Source organism: Arachis hypogaea, chromosome 12, assembly GCF_003086295.3.
Source record: "Arachis hypogaea cultivar Tifrunner chromosome 12, arahy.Tifrunner.gnm2.J5K5, whole genome shotgun sequence".
Classification (NCBI taxonomy): domain Eukaryota; kingdom Viridiplantae; phylum Streptophyta; class Magnoliopsida; order Fabales; family Fabaceae; genus Arachis; species Arachis hypogaea.
The window spans coordinates 41,862,625-41,868,855 of record NC_092047.1 but is presented as its reverse complement, the minus strand read 5'-3'; positions in this window follow the sequence as shown (position 1 = coordinate 41,868,855).

The following is a 6,231-nucleotide window of genomic DNA, read 5'->3' as shown; positions in this document are numbered from 1 at the left end:
CAGCCCTGGAGAGTCATGGAGTCGAACACGTTTAAGCTTCAGTTTAAGGTTAAACTGAAGCTTAAACGTGGATATAGGAAGGGCAGCCCTGGAGGTCGAACACGTTTAACCTCCAGTTTAAGGTTAAACTGGAGGTTAAACGTGGAAATGGAAGGAGGCATCCTGGAGGTCGAACACGTTTAACCTCCAGTTTAAGGTTAAACTGGAGGTTAAACGTGGAAATGGAAGGAGGCATCCTGGAGGTCGAACACGTTTAACCTCCAGTTTAAGGTTAAACTGGAGGTTAAACGTGGAAGCTTAGAAGAGTAGCCCTGGAGGTGTCGAACACGTTTAAGCTCCAGTTTGAGGTCAAACTGGAGCTTAAACGTGGAAATGGAGAGAGCAACCCTGGAGGAGAGTTCTTGGTCGAACACGTTTAAGCTCCAGTTTGAGGTCAAACTGGAGCTTAAACGTGGAAATGGCTCCCTGGTGCTTTTCCCATTCTGGCGTTTAACCTCCAGTTTAAGGTTAAACTGGAGGTTAAACGTGGAACTCCTTCCTGAGTGGCATTATCATTCTGGCGTTTAACCTCCAGTTTGAGGTCAAACTGGAGGTTAAACGTGGAATGCTTCTTTGGTGAGACTTTTCATTCTGGCGTTTAACCTCCAGTTTAAGGTTAAACTGGAGGTTAAACTTCAATTCTAGCATTCCTTAGCCTTCATGATTCTGGCGTTTAAGCTCCAGTTTAGGCTTAAACTGGAACTTAAACTCCACATGTGATATTCAAGCTTCCTTTATTGATTTTGTTGCTTCCTTGCTTAGCCTCTTCTTCCCTGAAATCATCCAAACAAATGCATCAAAGTCTTGCAAAATTTCATGAGAAATCTTCCATTCATAGCATTCAAGTAATATAACTAAAACTCATGGAATTTGCATCAAAATCATATTGTTTGGATGGTTCATTGCTTTGTTCTTCATTTAACCATTTTTGGTTACTTTAAGCTCAAGAAAATGCATAAAACAACTAAAACTAACAGAAAAATGCTAGTGAAACTAGCCTAAGATGCCTTGGCATCACAACACCAAACTTAATACTTGCTTGTCCCTAAGCAAGTCCTGAGTTATTTGAGAAGAAAGTATGAAACAGAAAGCAATTACATTGGCTATATTAGCAAGCATTTGAAGTTCATCAGAAGGGTTTTATGCAGAAAGTTGCAGCATCACTTTTTCATACTTATCAGGTAAGATTATCACTTTTTCATTGCATCCATCAAACACTGCTATGGCCTCTTGTTATTCTTATGTCTTTGGCACTTTTCTCTTCTTTGTTTTTCTTTTCTTTTTCTTAGAGCTACTTTGCTCCTTGTTTGCTTAGTGTCATGTGTTGCACAAGCCTTTGGCATTTTCTTTTTTTCTTATCAGTGCACTACACATATCCACTTTAGGCATTTTAGTTCACATTTCTTCTTGAGACATTGGTGCCCAGCACCTCTTTGTGTGACTAAATGTTTTGTATTTAGGTTGCTCTTGATAATGGACTTTTGGTTGATAATCCCGGGTTAGTTAACCCAAGTTACCGAGTGTTGAAACACTCCTCAGAACCTATTCATCCAAGCATATCCTTAATACATAAACACCACAGGCATTTGTCTCAGAAGTTCAAACCATTGGTGCCTAGCTTATTTTCTCAATTTTTCTGCTTTTTGGTTGCCTTTTTCAGTGGCTTTTTCTTCTTCTTTTTCTTTCTTTTTCATGGCCAAAGACATTTATTCATCAAGATCCATAGACAGTTTTCAATTTCTACACAAAGAATGATAATTCTACACTCTAATTCCAGTGATCTGACTAAACAATCAAGCATGCATACCACCACTTAATTCTACTTGATTTGTCACTAATTTAGCCAAGTTACTTTTGTTCAAACTTTTCTTTTATTTTTGGAAACAGAACAAGCATGGCAAGCACTTGTTTAAGAAGGTGAAGTTATATCCAAACATCTAGGCATTCACTTTATTCAAAGCAATAAACAGACAAATATACTAAAAACTTCACATTCCAGAAAGATTCAACATTTACAGTTTAAACCAGAACAAGCATGCTTTTGTTTGCCCTTTTTAAAGAATTATCAAGGAACAATACCACCTTGTGAAATTCCTTGTTTTCTCTTTGTTGCCAGGAAACAATTTGATTTCCCTTCTTCTCCTAAATGTTGCTTCATGCTTTAAAATCCTTGTTTCCTTTCCTGCAAAGAGTGATGAAGTTGCTTGCTTCTCAAGCACTTGAGTGGTTAGCTCAGTGTGGGTAAGTATCTGAGTCTTAAGTTGGTGTGTGAACACCAAACTTAGTCTCCTACTTACTTCTCTGTGCTTTGAATCCTTGAGTTCTCTTTGGAATGAAGTTGCTGCTAAGGGTTTTAAGCATTTCTGTGACTGCTTAGAATGGTTGTTTCTCTCATATAATCCAAAGGTTGTTGTGTTCAGTTGATCTTTATGGTGGAACACCAAACTTAGAGTCACACATTCCCCTTTGAATTATTGATCCACGAATTCATTGTTTGGTGTGAAACACCAAACTTAATTCTTTGCAATGCACAGAAACTACTTCACCCTTTTTATTGAAACAAATAAAAGAAACAGCAAAAGGGTATTACCTCAGGTTGGGTTGCCTCCCAACAAGCGCTTCTTTAACGTCATTAGCTTGACGGTCAGCTTCCTCAGTTGAGGTGATATTTAACTTTGTCCTTCTCATCCACATCTCCCAAGTAATGTTTGAGTCTTTGACCGTTCACAATGAAGGTTCGTTGTGACTTTTCTTCCATGATTTCTACTTGTCCATATTTGGAGACTTTGGTGACAAGGAAAGGTCCAGACCACCTTGATTTTAGCTTCCCTGGAAATAGCTTCAGCCTAGAATTGTAGAGCAATACTTTTTGTCCTTCTTCAAATTTCCTTGGGGCTATGTTGCTGTCATGCTTCTTCTTTGCTCTTTCTTTGTAAATTTTGGCATTCTCATAAGCTTCCGCTCTGAATTCTTCCAACTCTTGAAATTGCAACATCCTTCTTTCTCCAGCAGCTTTGTTGTCCAAGTTCAAAAGTTTCAAGGCCCAGTATGCCTTGTGCTCCAACTCCAGTGGCAAATGGCAAGCTTTTCCATATACTAGTTGGTAAGGAGACATTCCAATTGGTGTTTTGAAAGCTGTCCTATATGCCCAAAGAGCATCATCTAGCTTAATCGACCAGTCCTTCCTTGAAGTTCCCACAGTCTTTTCCAGGATCCTTTTGAGTTCTCTGTTAGATATTTCGGCTTGCCCACTTGTCTGTGGATGGTATGGTGTGGCTACCTTGTGTTTGACTCCATATTTTAGAAGCAATGCCTCTAATGGTTTGTTGCAGAAGTGGCTTCCTCCATCACTGATGATTGCTCTTGGAACCCCAAAACGGCAAAAAATGTGTTTTCTGAGGAAGTTCATGACTACCTTGTTATCATTGGTTGGAGTTGCTATTGCTTCAACCCATTTGGAGACATAGTCTACTGCCACAAGAATGTAATTATTTGAGTATGAGGAGGGAAAGGGTCCCATGAAATCTATCCCCCATACATCAAACAATTCAAGTTCCAGAATGAATTGTTGTGGCATTTCATTTCTTCTTGGCAGGTTCCCCGCTTTCTGGCATTCATGGCAGTGCTTCACTAATTCTTTTGCATCTTTGAAGATAGTGGGCCAATAAAAACCACACTGCAACACCTTAGCTGCTGTTCTTTCTCCTGCAAAATGTCCTCCATAAGTGGAGCCATGGCAGTCCCATAAGACTTCCTTTCCTTCTTCCTCGGATATGCATCTTCTGAGTATGCCATCGGAACATTTTTTGAACAAGTATGGTTCGTCCCAGATGAAGTATTTGGCATCATTTACCAATTTCTTCCTTTGATGTTTGTTAAATTCCAACGGTAAACTCCCAGTGGCCTTGAAGTTTGCTATGTCTGCAAACCAGGGTGCTTTGTGAATTACCATGAGTTGTTCATCAGGGAAGCACTCATTTATATGTGTGCTTTGTGCGCTTCCTTCTTCACATGGTATTCTTGATAAATGGTCTGCCACCTTGTTCTCTACACCCTTCTTGTCTTTGATTTCAATGTCAAATTCCTGCAACAAAAGAACCCATCTAATAAGTCTTGGTTTGGATTCTTGTTTAGCAAGTAAGTATTTTAAAGCTGAATGATCAGTGAAGACAATGACTTTAGATCCAATGAGATAGGATCTAAATTTGTCAAATGCAAAGACTATTGCCAAGAGTTCTTTTTCAGTGGTTGTGTAATTCCTTTGGTTATCATTCAAGACTTTACTGGCATAATAAATCACATGTACCAAATTGTCTTTCCTTTGTCCTAACACTGCCCCAATAGCAAGGTCTGATGCATCACACATCAGTTCAAAAGGTAAGTTCCAATCAGGTGGGGCAATGATAGGTGCAGAGGACAGTTTTTGTTTCAAAAGTTCATAGGCTAGCATGCAATTTTTATCAAATACAAAGGGTGTATCAGAGACAAGCAAGTTACTCAAAGGTTTGGCTATTTTAGAAAAGTCTCTAATAAACCTTCTGTAAAAACCAGCGTGTCCCAAAAAACTCCTAACTGCCTTGACATTACTTGGTGGAGGTAATTTTTCAATGAGTTCCACCTTAGCTCTGTCCACCTCAATGCCTCTATTAGAGATTTTGTGGCCAAGGACTATTCCTTCTGTGACCATGAAATGACACTTTTCCCAGTTTAATACTAGGTTAGTCTCTTGGCATCTCTTAAGCACCAAGGCAAGGTGGTGGAGGCAGCTAGGAAAAGAATCTCCAAACACAGAAAAATCGTCCATGAAGACCTCAATAAATTTTTCAATCATGTCCAAAAAGATGGACAGCATGCATCTTTGGAAAGTGGCAGGTGCATTGCACAATCCAAAGGGCATGCGTCTATAAGCAAAAACTCCATATGGACAAACAAATGATGTTTTCTCTTGATCTTTAGGATCAACCACTATTTGGTTGTAGCCTGAATATCCATCTAAAAAACAATAGTAAGCATGTCCGGCAAGCCTTTCAAGCATCTGATCCATGAATGGGAGTGGGAAATGATCCTTTCTGGTGGCTTCATTGAGCTTCCTGTAGTCTATGCACATCCTCCACCCAGTGACGGTTCTTGTGGGTATGAGTTCGTTCTTCTCATTTGGCACCACAGTTATCCCACCTTTCTTGGGAACTACGTGGATGGGACTAACCCATGGGCTATCAGAAATGGGGTAGATTACCCCTGCCTGCCATAACTTCATAACTTCCTTTTGTACCACTTCTTTCATGACGGGATTCAATCTTCTCTGAGCTTGAATGGAGGGTCTAGCATCCTCTTCTAACAAGATTTTATGCATGCATATGGATGAACTTATCCCCTTCAAATCTGCTAGGGTCCATCCTATGGCATCTTGATGAGTTTGTAGCACCTTGATCAATTCTTCTTCCTGTTCTTGGCTCAGGGCAGAGCTAATGATAACAGGATAGCTCTCATCACTACCCAAGTATGCATACTTGAGATTAGGGGGCAGTGCCTTGAGCTCAGGTTTTGTTGCTTCCTCCTCTTCTTTCACTGTCTCTGGCATGTTTGGCATGGTTGTTTCAGCAGCCTTGATGTCACTAACTTCTATGTCCTTGGTGAACTCCTCCTCTGCCACTTCCTTTGTTGTTTCCTCAAAGGTTTCTTGTACTGCAATGTCCACTACATCCACCCTCATGCATTCCCTTAGTGATTCTGATGGATAGCTCATTGCCTTGAATACATTAAACACCAATTTCTCATCATGTAGTCTAAGAGTGAGTTCACCCTTTTGTACATCTATGATGGCTCCAGCAGTAGCCAGGAATGGTCTTCCCAGAATTATTGAAGCTTTGGCTTCTTCCTCCATATCTAACACCACAAAATCAGCAGGAAATATAAAATCTCCCACCTTCACCAACAAATCCTCAACTATCCCATGAGGGAATTTAAAAGTTCGATCTGCCAATTGGAGGGCCATTCTTGTTGGTTTGGCTTCCTCAATCTTCATTCTTCTCATCATTGTTAGAGACATCAAATTGATACTGGCCCCTAAGTCACACAAGGCCTTCTCCACCACGACTTCTCCTATGATGCAGGGGATTTGGAAACTGCCTGGATCCTTCAATTTCTGAGGCAATTTGTGCTGAATGATGGCACTGCATTCTTCAGTTAACA